At 41.0% G+C, this 15,844-nt stretch overlaps 1 protein-coding gene across 4 annotated transcripts in view; it reads right to left on the bottom strand.

The window, feature by feature from the left end:
* The window catches only part of sfmbt2 (Scm like with four mbt domains 2), a 60,358-nt gene extending 48,590 nt beyond the window's left edge, over positions 1–11,768 (bottom strand). The window contains exon 1 of one of the 4 annotated variants that reach the window (XM_086146577.1): positions 11,572–11,768. The gene's annotated coding sequence lies outside the window, so the exon portion shown is untranslated. Of the gene's footprint in view, positions 1–2,027; positions 2,196–11,571 lie in introns of those variants that run through there. The other 3 variants (XM_086146581.1, XM_086146579.1, XM_086146578.1) reach the window with 3 other exon arrangements.
* Between the last annotated feature and the right edge of the window lie 4,076 nt (positions 11,769–15,844).

Raw genomic sequence — 15,844 nt, 5'->3', positions numbered from 1 at the left:
CACAAAGACGGAATCCGGAATATCTGCAGGCAAAATGTAATATATATATATATATATATATATACATACACGCACACACACATATATACACACATATATAAATAAACACACACATATACATATATACACACACACACACATATACATATATATATATATATATATATATTACATTACATTTAGCAGACGCTTTTATCCAAAGCGACTTACAATAGATATATACACAAACACATGTACAATTCTAAGGGAGAGGGGAAGAGGTCCTGCCCGAAGTGAAGGAGTTAAAGTATCTTTGGGTCTTGTTCACAAGTGGGGGAAGGATGGAGCGGGAGATCGACAGGTGGATCAGTGCGGTGTCTGCAGTGATAAGGTCTCTGTACTGGTCTGTCGTGGTAAAGAGGAGGTTGAGCCAAAAGCTCTCAATTTACCAGTTGATCTACGCTCCTACCCTCATCTATGGTCACAAGCTGTGGATAGTGACCGAAAGAACGAGATTGTGGATACAAGCAGCCGAAATGAGTTTCCTCCACAGGATGGCCTGAGACTATGCATCCAGGCTGGCCTGGGAACGCCTTGGGGTCCCCCAGAGGAGCTGGACCATGTTGCGGGGGAGAGTGAAGTCTGGGACCTCACTGCTCCGGGTGCTACCCCCACGACTCAACCCCAGATAAGCAGGGGAAGATGGATGGATGGATGGATGGATGGATGGTTGGATGGATGGATGGATGGATGGATGGATGGATGGACGGATTCTAAGGAAATGCTTCCTTTTTTTAAGATAATTTTTGACAGCAGCCAGTGGAGAAGATCATTACTTCTGCTTCAACTTGACAAGAGATTTCAGAGTTCAACAAAACAGGCAGTTCCAGCTTGTATCCATCATGTTTGTCCAGACTCAAACAATGGAGATTTTTAAAGAGCTCGTGGTCATAATAATGTAATTGAAGGACATTTTGTTGTGACTTTAAACTTTGAGGCCGCAAAATGTCCTACCTATCATTTCTCTTATAATGTTAATGTTCTGACTGCCAAATACCAATGAGTCCTTGAGTCCCAGTGGACGTGCAATCCCTGAAACTCCGAGAGGAGCCAATTATCAGGGCAAATACCGATGGGAGGGCATAGTACAAACAATTCCAGATAAAGACCTTAAGACATTGGGGCCAAACTTTTCAGAACTTCCTTGAAGCACTTCCTGAAGTGTGACAACTTTGAGAAAGGGACAAAACTGATGTTGCAGCAACCTTGATCATTGATCCACAAAATCTGATCAAACAATCCTTGATTTCAAGGTCCAATAAAATTCCCTAGAATCACAGTGAACTTGACCTTACATCCCCCATACATTCCAAATCCCCCAACTCAGGTAATTTATGAACTAGTGCCTAAAAGTGTAGTTTGAAATCATTCACACATTTGACTACCTGAAAAACATAAACTCCAGAAAATAACAATAAAATAAAGCTATTGCAATTCCAAAAAAACAAGACAAAAATTTTTCATGTTTTTTTCATCCAATAATTCATTCATTACCCCTTCTCTCACATTCACACATCTGGCTAATTGGGGGTCTCCAATGAACCTCATCCATGATTTTGGACTTTGGGAATATAATCAGGGAGAACATGCAAACCCCTCTATCAGAATGGAGCCAGGAATCTTTTTGCTTTCTGGGAGAAGCTTACCACTGCACTGTCATGCCATCCTCTTAAGTGACCAGAAAAATAAATACAGCAAACAGATCTTTGTTCACCGTTGATTACGAAAACCACCCATACTGATAACACCAAGATTTAATTAGCTTCATTAACACACTAGGTAATTTATAAGGAACGCTTGGCTTTTCAAGTATGTTTTGGGAGAAAAAAACAAAACAAAACAATGAATCAAAACAAATGGTAATATCTTTATAAATAAAGAAAAACAAATCAGCGGGTAAATGTCAGAACACAGCATGAGTTGTTTGACAAGGAAGTTTTCTGAAGAACAAATTAGGATACCAAAGTTCCTTTAAGCAACAAACACACCTCCGCACGAGTTGTTTTTCATCCCGTCGCAGAAAACAATCGGCCATGTTTACCAGCATCCCGCCACCCGCCGTCAGCTCCACTGAGTCACACTCCAACTCCGGAGCACGTCCATCAACCTGCCAGCTCACACCCAGACGACGTAAGAGATCCTTGACCCCAAACGACGACAACGGAAAAAAAGGCAAAAACCAAAAATAAACTAGATCCCCTAAGGACTCCCACTAACAGTTTAGAAGATCCGAATGGTCCAAAGCCTCATCTTCAGCTTACAGTTGGTTAGTCCAGGGAAAAACAACACAACTAAGAAAGTGAGAGAAAAGTGAGAATCCCGTGCAGTAAAGTTCTGTGGCTGTAGAAATAATTATTGGACGGAAAAAAAGAAGATCTGAATCCAGAAAATTTCAGGGGCAAAGGGAAAAAAAACTAGAGAGGCTGTTTGTTCCAGGAGTGTTTACAAGAACTGAGAGGCTACAACAGCGCTGACAGCCTCCACAAACAGCCCACTGTGTGTGTGTGTGTGTGTGTGTGTGTGTGTGTGGGAGGAGGATAGCTCTGACACACACACCCCTGATGTCCCACAGTGGCTCCACACACACATCCACTGCATAAACAACAAGCTGAGCTAATTTGACTCACATGATGCCCTTCACCCCCCTCCTGCTCCCCCCGCTCCCCCTCCAGCACCCCCTCCCCCCTCATTCCCACACAGCCTATCTGGTTTTCTTGCCCTACAATCTATAGCAACATTGACTCATCATTGGTGTGATCACCCACCCACACACACACACACTATGTCTTTGAGCCCCCCTCCCTCTTAAAAATTTCCCCCTTACACTCTGAGAACACTGTGAAGTTTCACCCTGTCTTGATTGAATCAGAGGCCTCTGCTGACTCTTTTCGACAACAAGACACGCCCAGGGTGATTGATTATTACCAGTTTTGAGATCAGTTGCCAACTTTTGTGATGATCAATTGATGGTTTTGGATTGTGTTTGAAGAGAGGCAAGTGTAAACTCCCCACTTCCTACACATCAAATGTTAAATACTTCTAGTTTCTAGTGAAATTAATCCCCCTTTAGCCAAACTCTGACATGCTGATAAACCAATTGATCGATAGTAGGATTATTGGATAATGAGTCAATGATCATGATCAATACTCAGCTGCCGATTAAGTTGTCTTTGATTCCACTCTTTTGTTCTCTGGATGTAAAAAGACCTGAAGACATCAGCACTTTGATATTTAGATAAAGAAAACACACGTTTAGAGAAAACAGATATTTCTGTGGTCTGTTTTCGGCCCCTATTTATTATCCTATCACCGGATAATGAAGTCATAAAACAGCAGCTCTGAGACTGTAAAAATTGATTCTTTTTCAAAATAACAGACCATTAATTTTGTATTGAGACTGAGCTTTTTCTGCTTAAAAGATGATTTTTTTTTATTTATTTTTTTTATGTTAAACACTAAAAATACTAGCTTTCCTCCTTTTCTGACCAAGACCCTCATTGTTTGGAAATAACCTGATAATATCCAGATATTTCTTATTCTTTAAAAGAGTCTCATTAGCTGTAAAAGTAATTTTTTTAAAAGAATCTATTTTCAGATATTTATTTGTATTTTTTTTTCATTCCCCTGAGTCTTTTGTAATTGTATTGTGATTTTATTTTTCATTCATTTTTTAATTTTTAAGAAAGGGGCAAGCGTCTCAACAAACAGATGAACACAGCCCTCAGTGATAGTCTTGTCAGTGATGGTCTTGGACAGAAGAATTTTCCCTTCAATGGGTGACGTGCTTTTTGTTTTTGTCTCTCTCCTCCCCTGACGCTGACTTGGCGACATCATTCCATTGGCTTTGTTATTTTCAGGTGCAGGAACCTCTGTTTACAGAGTGCTTCCAGTTTAGGAACAAAAATCTCTTAACATATAATGCCTTGGTAAACAAAAACAGTTTGTCAGTAAACCAAATCTAGCCTCTAGCAGGCTGCTGACCACTAACTGAGATGCACGGGTCATGCTGCAGCATCTGAAAGTGTAAACGCCCTGAACTCACCATTGATTCTAAGCACTTTGTTTTTGATCTTAATTGCTTTTGCACGTTTATTTTTTTCATTCTGAGAACCGCAACACCAGTGGAGGAAGACATTGTAGCGAAGGGAGGACGAGGATTTTGTGTTTAGGATCTTGCTTTGCAGGACAGTACAGCGAGATCCCAAGGTCTCTTCCATCCCAAAGGAACAGAGGTGATAAAGGTGCTCACGTTCTTGAATAGGAAGCACAGTCCTCAGTATTGTTGTTTCCTAGGCTATCCTGAGAACAGGATGACTTTAAAACAGTAAAGGAAGCTTTTATTTTGGCAGGATAGGGGCAACTTTATCAATATTCCATTGTTTCCTAAGGGGAAATTAATTTTGGTTTACAAACAGCACTTAGGATGAGACTTTAATTTGTAAACCGAAGAGCTGTTTTATCCATAACAAATTGTTATTAATGACGAGGTGACGGAAGAATCATTACCTCGGGTTTCCGTAAAACACTCAAACTATCTATTACAGGGTTTTTCGTTTTCTTAAGAAGAAGTAGAATTCCTCTAGACTGCCATATGAAAATATCACAAGACATTACAAACAAGTCAAAGGAGTGAAATTACCAGCTTCCAGGCCTTTTTTTTTTTTAAACCCACATCAGTTAACTTCTCATTCCCCTCAGAGGCCGCACCTCTGGGTTTAAAGACAGAGAAAAAAAAGTAGTTAAATCACTGAAAAGGTCATTTGAGTGTGTTTTGTGGTTCAACAGGAAAATGTGTCACCATGCAAACGCTTAACAAAAACGTCAGCGCTCGTTTCCAATCAAAACCTCAGCTTGGGTAGTTTGTTTATTATCTTTGCAGAATTTAAGAGGAAAAAAACAACAAAAAGAATAGGTCAAAGTCTTGTTTAAAAACACACAAAAAAAAGCATAAGAATCGACATCCCGGCGGGGTTGAAGAATGTTCTCTGTTGGTTTCTGGAACGCGTCGAAAAACTGAAACTGATTTACGAGCAAAGGGAATCAGAAGTGGGGTTTTTTTAACGCAAATCATCAGTAATGAGTTGAATGGATTTTATTTCCCCCCCGGGGCGTGTAGCAGTGGAATGACCAAGAAGAAAAGATCTTTATTAACTTACCAGAAAGACATTAATAAATAAATAAAACTGTATTCCTCTTCTAATAAAAACACAACCTGTCGGTACTTGTTAGTAAAACTGACTTCAAGGACTAAATGCGGGATTTCACAAGCATAATGGTCTAATTCATGGCATTGATTCATTTGTGTATAAACAACTTCAATGCCTTAAACTAGTTTGATAGAAAAAGTAGCTGTAAATTAAAATTGTTTTTTAACAATAATAGCTAAAAAACAATTTAAAAAAATCTGTTAAAAATAATTAAGTTTGAATTAAATCATAAATGCGTTTTTTTTTTTTTTTTAATATTTCAAAAGTACCAAGAAGTATCTAAAAGAAAATATCTATCCATCCATCCATCCATCTTCCCCCACTTATCCAGAGCCGGGTCGCAGGGGCAGCAGTCGGAGCAGTGAGTGAGGCCCAGACCCCCCGCCACATGGTCCAGCTCCAATTCCCAGGCCAGCCAGGAGACAGTCTCTCCAGCATGTCCTGGATCTTCCCTGTGGTCTCCTCCCAGATGAACATGACCAGAATACCCCCCCCGGGAGGTGTCCAGGAGGCATCCTGACCAGATGCCTGAGCCACCTAACCTGACTCCTCTCTAAGTGGAGGAGCAGCGGCTCTCACATTATGTTCGGGTCTGCCAGGCATCCTCTCCCACCATCAGAGCCAGCTCACCACCAGGTGGTGATCAGTTGACAGATCCACCCCTCTCTTCTCCCAAGTGTCCAGGACATGCGGCGCAAATCCGACGACATGACCATAGGGTTAATCAAAGAACGGTGGCCTGAGGTGCATTGGTACCAAGTGCACATGTGGACACATTTACGCCTGAACATGGTGTTCGTTATGGACAAACTGTGACGAGCACAGAAGTCCAATAACAAAACACCAGTTGGGTTCAGAACTGGTTCCAGACCCCATGCTATGCATCGAGGTGAGTCCGACTTTATCTAGTCGGAATCTCTCAGCCTCAGGCAAAAGCTTGGGGTCCCTCCCCACCACAGAGGTGGCATTCCATGTTCCAAGAGCCAGCTTCTGCAGCCGAGCATCGGACCACAAGGTCCCCTGCTCCGGCCACAGCCCAGCTTGCACTGTACCTGAACCCCTTGGCCCTGCCTGAGGGTGGTGATTCCTGGAGAAGAGGGACCCAAGTCAATCCTTCAGGCTGTACCCGGCCAAGCCCCATGGGAGAAGGCCCGGCCACCAGGCCTGGCTCTAGGGAGGTAGACCTGTGTCTGGGCAAGGGAAGACTGGATCCAAAGTTTTTCTTCTTCATGAGGATCTAAAAAATATCTATTTCTCTGGAATTTTAGGAGAAGACTGTTAATTTGTTCTCTATGCGCCCTATCGTGCAGCAGGTGTGGAGCCAATCACAGCTAACATAGGGATGAGGGGGTGAGGGTTTAACCTGGAGCGGTCAGCTGTAAATCATATAGAGACGTTCAATCACATCTATGGACAATTTGGAGTCTTCAATAAAACTACTGACTGTTTTTGGGACCGGAGACAGAGAAGCTGATAAGATTCCATGGTAGAATCAAATCAGGAAAACTTGCTGTGGGGCACCTCTGCGATATCAGTTTAATGTGAAATTCCCTGCTGTCTCAGGAGATGAGTTGCATCCTCACTGATCCTTACACAGCGAAAAGACAAATAAACCCTGTTTCCAAACTCAAACCCCCTTAATTTTAAATTTGACAGCGGAAAACTCCCCCATCTATCTTGCATAATAGATTTGTTTGGATTTTTTCTCGATGGCATCAAGGTTTAAAAGCATGTCTGAAAAGATTGACGACGAAATCTCAGCTAACTCCTCGCCCTGTTTGCAAGACATGGCGCCTTCTCCACCTCATCTCAACATACGCATGCGCACGCACACGCTCGCACACACGCACGCACACACAAAATCCCCTTAATTCAGGTTTCGCTTCCCCTGCCTTGATCACATATTAAGAAATTATTCGGTTTATCAAAAAGACCTCATAATGTGTTCAATCATTTCGGAAAACAGATATTTCAAATATTCAAAAAAGGTTATCTTATGATAAGTAATTCATAAAATAAAATGGTTTTTGAAAAAAAAATTAATCTGATTATCATATTGGTTTTAAAGAAATCCAACATGACTTTCTCCACTTGCCTTTGATATATTCACTTTTTGATTACTGACTATTAATTCAAAATGTGAAACAATTACAGAGAGGTTGTTTGTCCCTGAAAGACACCATAGGCATCTGTGACTTAAAAATAAAAAAATGACTGCCATTCGTTAAACAATAATCTTGAAAATCATCTGATTATCTGGTAATTATGCCTGGAAACAGTGGAAAAAAAAATGCAAAAAAATTCTTTAAAATAACACATTATTAAAATTCCTGACTTTAAGTTGGTTTTAAACTCTTTGGAAATGTTCAAGTCCGGCAGCATTGACTCAACTCAATTTGTAACTTTGGTGCAACTCAGGACCGTTCCAGCCACCCAGTGGAAAGAGACCAGACTGGGCCAACAGGGGGGGATTAAAGTGGTCTGGGGGAGATAATCCCAGATGCAGAGCATCCGCAGCCCCAAAACTCAAATTGAATGTCTTTCTGTCTTCTTTTTCTTTTTAATTGATTGCCCCCTGATAGGGATAGGAGTGCACATCAGGGGGGCATACATGTGTCAACCTCCTGCCCCTGCCCGCCCACCCACCCACACCCACACCCACACCCACACCCACACACACACACACACACACACACACACACACACACACACACACACACAAAAACACGCGCGCATCCCTGCCAAAGATTTAATGGAGGATTTAGGAGATTAACTACCACTGCATGGGCTCGGCTTTTATTGCATTACCGCCTATTAGGTTCTCCTCTTTTAGACCCGTCCAGGAGCCGTTTCCTTGCAGGACGCCACAGGATCCACTCCACTCCAACATGTTCGCCAAATGTGACACCACATGGGGGGGCCCGGAGAGGGGGGGTGTGTGTGTGTGGGGGGGGGGGTTGATGTGAGCAAGGATGAGCAAACTGGTACGACGTGAGAAGCAGCGGCTTTTGGGATAGAATCCCACACGCTGGTGACATGGAGGGAAAGAGGTAGGAGGGTGTGTACTCATCAATCAGGAAAGAAGCTCCGATAGCAGAGCTGCACAAACTGCATACCCGAAGAGCCAAACCAGGAGCTTTGCGCTGAAAACATAAATAACTCTTTGATTGAGTCTAAAGTCTCTCCTTTAAAAATACAGTACATTTAATATTGGTTTTCTGAAGCAAAAGATAAAGAAACGCTGATTGTTCAACTCTCAGCACTACAATTTCTGTAGACAGTCAACTCTAAACCAGCAGGTTTTTAAAGTTTTTTTTTCCTCTTCTTATTCTTTTCCAAGTGAATCTCATCTCAGCTTCAGTGACAGGAAGCAGCCTTCTCATCCTGCAGTTTAAAAAAAGAATATGACTGAACCTCAAAGTTTCTCAGTCCTTCATTTCTACTCTCTGAGCTCTAATTTGGATACGTCTATTTAAAAAAAAAAAAACAGTATAATTAAACTTTCACATCAACAGATCCCTGTCATGAAGGTGAATATCAGCTCTAGTGTATGAGAACCTGACTGTATGTCAAACAGCAAGGAACAGTACTGAAGTCCACCTTGTCCAACACTTGACAAGAGCCGACAAACTCTGGTTCTTCTTTGTCTTGCCTTTTCATTTATTCCTCTTTCACAGCCAGAAATACAAATGAAAACCCCCCGGAGAAAACCACAGTTTGAAAGTGGTCCTTTTAAGAACCTTCCTGCCCTTCAGGGTGTTGGCATCCAGCTGCACGGATGGAGCCACCTGATTGAAGGACGTCGCCGTCGCTGACAGATGTCAGCAGGACAAAAAAGGTCTGAGACTAAATTATGAAGACAGAAAGACCGACGGAGAGAGGCCAGATGTTATTGCCGATATTTTGCGATCACCTAGTTTTTGCTGTTCATTGACGTTTTTGTGGACGAAAAGACATGAAACATCAAAAGGAAAGAAGCAGCTTTGAAGAATGTCTGCCCTTTTTTGTATGAAGTCTTTCACCAACAAACGGGGGGGTATTAACTGGCAGACATCTGGGATACTGGAAAAAGTCATCAGTCTCTAATCATTGGTCTCTTCAACGGACAAGATGGAGATAACAGACTTATAAACATCTTTCCGACTTTCTGTCATCTTCAAACAACGTTCAATAAATAAGCTCCTCCTACTGGGACCCTAGGGACAGTAGACCGATAGTTTGGTTCACATTTAGAAAACAACAAATGAAAGATGGCGGAACGATGGACACAGAGCACCGTGTTAGCCAACTGTTATCTCCAAAATGCTTTTTTGTAGGTAACAGTCGCTTTTTCTTTTCTGTTGTTTTTGTCATTTTAGCGCTTGCGAAACAGAGCATATGAGCAGACATTTCATTCAGAGAGATTGTTTTCCTTTTACAAAAAGACGTCTCTCCACCCCCGGATCGACTCCCATAGATTCCAAAACGGAACCATCTCGAGGAACAGAAAAGATTGTGTGCTGACGTTCGCTGCTGACAGCAGGACCCTCATCCTCACCCCCCCCCCCACACACACACACACACAACTCCGTGTATCATGGAGAACAAAATAGTGGACCAAAAAAAAACCCTACATTGGCTTTTTTCTCCTCTTTTTTCCACCAATTACAACACAGCTCCACACGAGTGTGCATTTAACACATGAACTGAACATTCACATACAAAGGCTCCACCATAATGCAACAAGATAACACATACATACAATCTGCACAAAAACAATTAACATTCATCACGTTTCATTCACTATATTAGACATTTCTGTTTCACCCACTGAAAGTGCTCTTCTATCTGGTTAAAAATTCTGAAATAGATGAATTTTCAAATAATTATTAGAAAAAAAAATGTCCGACTTCAAAATTTGGATGAAAGGGTATTTATTCATCGCATGTGAACATGGGCGCCCCCCCTCCTTCTTTTATTGTCTCGGTTCAAATCTCGCGGGAGCGCGCAGGAGGAACCCGCGTCAGAAAAAAAAATAAAAACTCACACACAAACAGCCATGTTTGACAGACACGAGGGCGCGCGCACATGCGCACACCACATGCAAGGGAAAAAACAAAAACAAATGCGCAATTGCCGATTAAATTTGACCAAAAAAAAAAAAAAAAAAAGAGGACGTTCAACAAATTAGTACGGAAGAAGAAACCCTTCAACGGCTGTCGCGGTTCCGCGTGGAAAAACTAAAATCAAACCGGCGTGGACGCCCCCCCCCACCACCACCACCACCCACACACGCGCGCGCGCGCACGCGTGCACTGCTCTGTTGTTTGTTGGGATAAAGTGAAAGAGGAGAGGAGGAAGATGAGGCGGAGGGTGTAGCCGGGCCGAGCCGGGGAGGGGGGAAGGGGAGAGGGGGCGCCGCCACCGCTGCCGTGCCGCCCGTGTACTTTGCACACTCGAAACTGCGGTGGAAAAAAACTCGTGCATGGACGCCGGACGCGCGCTTCGTGTTTGATTGATTAAACGTCGCTACTAGGCATCAAAAGAAACCGATCCGGTCGCGTTACGACGCTGCGTTTGGTTTTTTCCCTGTTCAAAGATTTTCTAAGGCGCAGTCTCCCCTCTCTGTCTCTCTCTCTCTCGCTTTCTCTCTCTCTCTCTCTCTCTCTCCCCCCGCCTTCCGCCCCACTCCTCCTCCTCCTCCTCCTCTCTCCGTCTCTAAACCGCCATGTTGAAAGTGCTTTGACATTTTTTGGCAGTGTCCGGTATTTTCCGATGGCGTTTTTTTTTTGCGCACCTCTAATGTGACGAGAAAAAAAACCCAAGTGACTCATCTTCGCTTTGGAAACATCTCTGAACTAAAAAAACAAAAAAACAACTTTTACCTTTTTATTTACAAAATAAAAGGGCTCTATCTCACACCCTTCCCCTCGCCGCGCAGAGGGTGAAAAAGCGATACGATGAAAATGAAACTAAAATTGAATTAAAAAAATTAAATAAAATAAAGATAGAGAGAGAGAGAGAAAGAGTGGGAGATAACACAATATCACTTAGTGGCGCGAGACGGCTACCGCTGGCTCGTGCGAGCTCTTAATTAGGATGACAGCGCGTGAGTTCGGGCACAAGTTGAGCTCGCGACTAGCGTGTTAATGTGTGTGTATTTTTACACAAACCGCCTTTAGCGCCGAGTGTTTGTTTCTCCTTTCTTTCGCGCAGACGTGAAAAATATATGTTTAAAAAAAACAAAAATAAAAATAAAAAACTGCCACTGTTTTTTCTTTTTTTTTTCCCGTCGAAGAAGAGAAAGTGGCGGCGGCCGTCGAGCGGAGACCGTCACCTGTCTTACCTGTCCAAGTTTTCTCTCTCGAAGTCCTCTCCTTCCTTAACGAGACCCCTTTGGCGTTTACTCCCTTCCTCTCTCGCTTGTTCTCTTCCTCTCTCTGTCGCTCTCTCTCTCTCTCTTTCCGAGTTTGCGTGAGCTCTGAGCCGCCGTCTCCCGGCTGCTGGTGCTGCTGCTGCTGCTGCCGCCGCTGCCCCCGTTCCAATATGGCATCCCCGGACTACGCATGCGCTGAACATCTTTTCTTTTTTTTTGTCGTTGCAACAGGGCAACTCCTTCGCTGACCCTCTGTTAAATCAGATAGCACAAAAACAGTAATAAAAAAAAACAAATTCCATTTTCAACAGAAAAATAACCATATTTATTAAAATTTTGATCTCAATAAAGTTTTTTTTCTATACTTGTTTTCATGTTGTGTGTGTTACTTCCAGCTGACTTTTTTTTTTATTAGATTAAATCATCAGTTTTTCCACCCGTTTTACCTCCTTAAACACATTTAATCTCTTCTGTCACCTTTGAATTTTTGTTTCATTGTCTAAAATTACATTTCCTTTATTGTGTTATTATTATTCCGCTGTTCCTTGTGACCTCATGCGATCTCTCATCGTCTGTCAAATCATAACTTTTATCCATGCAAGGATTAACTTTAGCACACTTTTAGTGAGAAGTTATTGTACTACATGGTACATGGTATAAAATTTGTCATAAAATTAATATTAATGGTATCGGCAAAGACAGTTTGTGAGGTTTATGATGTGGTAACCGAGTGATGAGAAGGCAAAGAAAACCTGGCTCATCATGTGTGAAAAAATGAATAACTTGGACAACTACCATCCTCTATTTCACATTTTCCTTCCATTTACTCAACATTTTCTCAATGTTCCAAATTTGTTTGCTTTATTGCATGTTGTACTTTTTTTGTTTATTCACACTCCCTGTCATGTGTCTCCCTATTACATCAAGTTGCCTACCAACCCCGCACCTCGTCAAAAATCTTTTCATTTGCTGCTTTAACTGTGGTAAAATTCCGATTTCAAAAGTTCTTACACCTTTTTTTTTAACCAGTTTTATTACACATAAACAGACAAAACATATGAACAAACAAACATAGCTGAATAGGATTGAATGTCAATGATACACACGGGTACGAGGAAACAGAAGGACATGTATGCAATCAATTAACTGAAAAAAAAATTAGAATAATAAAATTAATAAAAATATCAATGTAAAAAAAAAACAAAACAAAAAAAACCACTTACACACACGCAGTAACAATCTTATTAGCCTGAAACTTCATTATTTGAAATTAGGAAGCTAGGTCTATTCTCTGAGCCAACAGCGACCCCTAGCGGCGAGGCGGTGCACTGTTGTCCCCACGGTCCAAAGGTTCTCCCACGCAGGGGTTAAACGGTCACATATTATCTCCGGAACCAGCCAGGGAAGCCCATCTCAGATAAAAGTTTAAGAATAAAAAGTAAGAAAGGGGTTGGGGGAAGAGGAGGATTATTGACGCTTAACTTTAGGAGTTAAAAAAAAAAAAAAAAACACTCTACGCCTGCAGAAAGTGAAACTATAAGCGCGGAGGAACACGAGGTTTTGTCAAAACCCGCAGGCCTGATTTCTCTCGTGTCTCCGTGAAACGTACCTCACTACCGGAAACGCCCAAATATTTTTAAAAAAGAAAGAAAGTAAGAAAAGACTCAGCAAATGTACGACAGATGATAGATCGGTTCACTTTTAATCCACCGTCTGCTTCGTTTGTTTGATTGTTTGTTTGTTTTTTTTACTTGTTTTGTTTTTAAAGTCCAGAGTCGGTAAAACTTGGAGGAAAACATAGCGAGGAAAAAAAAGAAAGAAAGGTCATCCCACATCAGAAAAGACGGATCCTTCTTTTCAAAAATGCGGTGTTTTACTCGTCAATTGGCACCAAGTGCTCACTATTTAAACAGGCAGGCGGAATGTCGCTGACAGAGACACAGTATAAATAAAAATGTTTGTTTTAGAGGTCGTGTAACTCGAAAAAGTGACAATAAAGTTGAATTCTGAAGATTCTCTGGTTGTTTCACAAATGTAAAGGACAAAAAAACAAGATTAAAAAAACTACAGTCTACAGACGCCATTGAAAAATCTTTCAATACATTTAAAAGAGTGTCAGACGTTTAATAATTTCAATTCAAAATATTGCAACAACAGAGGATTTTATTTTGAAATATTGGAACTTGGAAGTCATTGTCGGTTTTATAATAATCCTCATTATCAACACATCCAGGCATACAACCTTACAGAAGAACAGGGAGGAGATGTTGATGGTGAAGAAGATTAAGAAAGGTTTTCTTTTTTTTAAAAAAAAAAGGAGAAAGAGAAGAAGTAGAAGTGAGATGATGAAATAGAAAAAGGAGGAAATAATAAAAAGGACGAAGAGGAGAGGCTCCTACTGTTGGTGGAACAGATGGTGGACTCATGCACTGTCCTCCATTAATCTGCCTTGGAAGAGGCTTTTCCACTCAGGCGCGGGAGAGGAAGGATTAAATACCTCCCCTTCACACACACACACACACACACACAAACATCAACGCACGCAGGGCGACACGTGTGCCATGCTCCAGGGCTCTTGGCCTCTGACCACAAGATGGGCAACTCTTTCTTCCTTGCATTTTATTTTGAAAAGCTGGTAGTCTACGCAGATGGCATTGTTACTTTTCCATTTGAAATAATGTCATTACTCTTGATTAGATTTTGTCAGATAGGGAGAAACATATTAAATTTCAGAATTTAAAAAAAATCAATGAAGAAAAAAGCATTTGTGGAAAAAAACATAAGTATGTAAAAGATGGGCTTGCTTGAAATCAAATATTGTCCATGCTAAAGATGTGTTTTCTTGTTGTTTCCTGCAGCAGATGAGATGAGATGAGAACAACTTTCAGAAGGTCAGTATTTCAAGTAGATGGATGATAAAAGTGAAAAAGTCACCTAACAGCTCACCACTCGCCTGCTGAAAATAAATGATAATTTTAACCCCATAAACCACTATCATTCTAATTTCACAGCTCATGAAGTCTAATGGTCAATTATTATAAAAAGAATTTCCCGCCAAATTTGGTATTGCAGGTACACCAAAAGAATATTACATGATCTGTAATGCTATCCCAAGGAATGTCTTGCAACTACTTTTTGGGGGGGAAGTGTTGATGTTACAAAAGTCAAATGTTCAAGTAAATACATAAGAAATCTTTTGGTTGGTGTAACTGCTCCTACAGCTTAATTTTTTTTGGTCTTCGCTCTATAATGAGTTAAACTGGAATAAAATATGGCCGATTAGTAATAAATTCTTTCTAAACAGTAATCAGAAAATATATTCAGCAAAAAAACCTAAAACATTAGAAAGTACAGCAGAAACGTTAGAAATTCAAATTGATATTGATGTCTCTTGTTATTTCTATGGAATAAATGAAGAATCTATTGTAGATTTATCTTATTATTGCTTGTACTCACACTTATTCTGGTTAAATGCACAAGCCTTTATCTCAGAGAAAAACTGGATTCTCAATGCAGCATAAGGACATTTTCTTTACTACAAGGACAGCATGAAGGAAAACGTCTTCATTTTTTTCTTCAACTTGTTCTACTTTTGGGAGAATTTCATATTCACAAAATAAAATGGATTAACTGAGTTTCAGTATCCCCGATGTCCCATTGTCACCCCTGTTGTTGTTGTCTGTTGTCTATTTATCTACTGTCTATTTATTTGTGGATTTTTTTTTGTCTTGCTATGGCCTGCCTTCTGCCTTTCTATTCATATGTATTTCCTTTTTTTGAAATATAACTGTTATGCTGCTGTGACAAAGGAATTTCCCCTATGGGGATCAATAAAGTTGAGCTTAAAGAACACGTGGTAAACGCAATAAAAGGATCTCTGAAAGAGTCATGTGACTTCATTTTCCACCAATGATTGGTCAGATTTTTGATGTGTCACAAAGAAAAAGAAATGACAGCTATAATTATGACGTATACAACCAACACAAATATGGCTTTTTTTGTTTGTTTTTTTCACATCAAAAGGAAAAGTTTCGATCATTTCAATAAAAGAAAGTATTTATTTTTCAAATTGGTAAATGAACTCATTTAACGACGTTTTTACATGCTAATTCTTGTAACGCTCCAATTAGAAGTGGCCATCATGTTCTTGACCGGAAGTCCACCTGCCGGACAAATTGTCACGTGAGGGGCGCGAGGGCGGAGGCTTGACCCGGGCGCGTGCTTGTTAGCACGAGCGAAAGGT

The sequence above is a fragment of the Fistularia commersonii genome, chromosome 5, assembly GCF_037954325.1.
Source record: "Fistularia commersonii isolate RoL2024-O1a breed Wild chromosome 5, RoL_Fcom_v1.0, whole genome shotgun sequence".
NCBI classification, from domain to species: domain Eukaryota; kingdom Metazoa; phylum Chordata; class Actinopteri; order Syngnathiformes; family Fistulariidae; genus Fistularia; species Fistularia commersonii.
Note: the sequence above shows the minus strand (reverse complement) of the source record. Positions and strands in the feature narration are given on the sequence as shown.